Source organism: Hesperophylax consimilis, chromosome 20 (genome assembly GCF_061612785.1).
Source record: "Hesperophylax consimilis isolate HC1 chromosome 20, BYU_Hcon_1.0, whole genome shotgun sequence".
NCBI lineage: Eukaryota > Metazoa > Arthropoda > Insecta > Trichoptera > Limnephilidae > Hesperophylax > Hesperophylax consimilis.
In genome coordinates, this window is record NC_142855.1 from 18,073,038 (window position 1) to 18,075,473 (window position 2,436).

Genomic DNA, 2,436 nt, shown 5'->3' on the forward strand with positions numbered 1-2,436 from the left:
CCGAAAATGTGTATATACCATAGACATATGAACCTATGTCTGTGGTATATACCTTATATTGTAGGTGATAGGCATTAAAATCGCTTGACAAACGGAGTCTAGAAACGTTCGATTTCAAGCACAAAACTGGTTTTTATTTATTTTGTAAATAAATTTATAACAAAGCAAAAAAGTTAATCAAGTGAAACTGTCACAAATAATCTTAGCTATAATACTGTATTTTTAAAAAGTTGTTTCCTTTACGCGTTCATACATTTCTATTGAAAAAAAAATTTTTTTTAGTGGTACACATTTATATTTTTTATTGAGTAATTTATTTGTATTCTACTCAAACGAAACGATAGTAAAACCTTCAATTTATCTAAAGCATATTTTTTGGTATTCATAATGTACACCAATTCGTTATAAAGATTAATCAAAATAGTGATTTAGCATTAAGCTTCGCCTAAACCAGTGATTCCTGACATTATTTGGAGTAAAAAATGTAACTGACATTTATTTGTAGTTTTATTTTAAATTTGTTCACCTGGACCCTAACTTTCCAATACCTAATAAGTTTTTAATGTTTTTAGTTTAAAAAAATATATATTGTCATGCTAAAAGAGTTGACCCAAACAATACAATCTAGGGATTGTATGGAATGATGCATAGTATGTGTACACAATGATGCCCTTTCCAAATGTCACTGAGAAACAGCCTTTTGTCTAGTTAACAAGGACTTATTGTTTTAAACGAGAAATGGGCAAGGATTGGACCTAAGCGTTCGACAAAATAATATTTTTAAAATGAAACTTTAGATTTGTGTTCCTTAAGATTTCCAGTATGTCCTTTAATAATATTAAAATTATTAATTATTTACATTTTTTTCTAATTTGAATGGAATTTTCTTGTATAACGTCGAATATCAAATGGGAATCGTGGGTTCGATCCTATGATAGATATTCCTTCAGTCCTCCATCACTGCACAAGCAACATCTTCTGCATAAGCGATAGTGATGGATGTAGAGCCAGTTGTGTTCACAGAATTTGAAAAATTCACGAAATATCAAGGAAAATCTATTTATGTTCTGTTATTATATCACTACGGGCCAATATCACGGCTTCACAGAACTAAAATAATAACAGAACTTTCCTAGAACTTGAAAATTAACTTCGAAATTTGATTAATTTATCAAATTCTCAGTATATTTCGCTAATAAACAATTAGATGTCAAAATAATGAACTGCTCTTCCTCAACCATCATTCGACAAATTATGGATATTATTCACCATTGTCCAGAATGTGTAGACTGGTCAACTCAAGTCAAAACCTTCACTTTTTTGGGATAAGCTGAATGATTTTTGCCGGTCGTTAAACAAGTGACGGAATATTATAAGTGTCCCGTGGTCCTGACCCACGGCGTATTCTTGACTTGATTCGACTTGTCACTTTATTTTCTTATATTATATCTGCCTTATGTCTTTGCTTTCATGTACCTTTGTCTACTCCTGTATTTTTCATTTTACTATATTTGTGTTATTATTTTGTAATTTGGACGATGTCCGGTAATAAATAAATAAGTGTTAATCTCAAGTGACCTACAATACTTAAAAATATTTTGAGTCCCAACTGTTCGAAGCCAGTTTTGAGACTGATGGAAATAGGGAACGGAAGGAGAAAGGGAAGAGGAGGGTTGGGAAGAAGTATCTGTTCATTTTTCAATACTGAATGGTGGTTTTGCCTGAGTGACTAACTAAAGTAACTTTTCTAACATGCCACAAATATATCATAAGTTCTAGACATTGACGGGGGCTATTTGTTTAAATTCCAAACTTATGTAAAACGTACCATCGTAAATCTGCAGATGTATCATCACACATTCTCCAAACTCCATCACCCTGCGATTATGATCTATAAGCTATTTTACATATTATTTATTATAAAAATAAAAAAATTATTAAAAAATTTGCTTATTTTATTTATTTATGAACGTAAGTTAAAAAGAAAAAAAATACATTACTAGTTGATGCCGTTAATCGTACTTTCTGTTACTAATGGCCGTTGTTCCCAACTTTTCGAACAATCAATCTCAGTCTCCGATCAGCCAAGTGATTTGTTCAGTAACGTTCGATTCGCCTGTTTCCAAACATGTTTAGCGTTGATCATCTTAAGTCGCCCCGCCCACTTTCATAGACAATAAAATGAAGTAAGTATAAAATGAACATAAGTTAGTATTAGTACAAAGTTATTATAAGAAATAAAGAACCTTTTATGGAGTGATAGCATTAATACAAGCTCTGCTAAGATGTTTAACAATTATAGGTTTATATTTCCATAGAGGCATATTCAAAACATCAGCTAACATAGCATGTGAGTTACCAGTGTTGTGTAATCTATTTATAACAGAATTGTAGCCTGAAACCGTAGTATGATTGTTACAATAATACACACTTGAT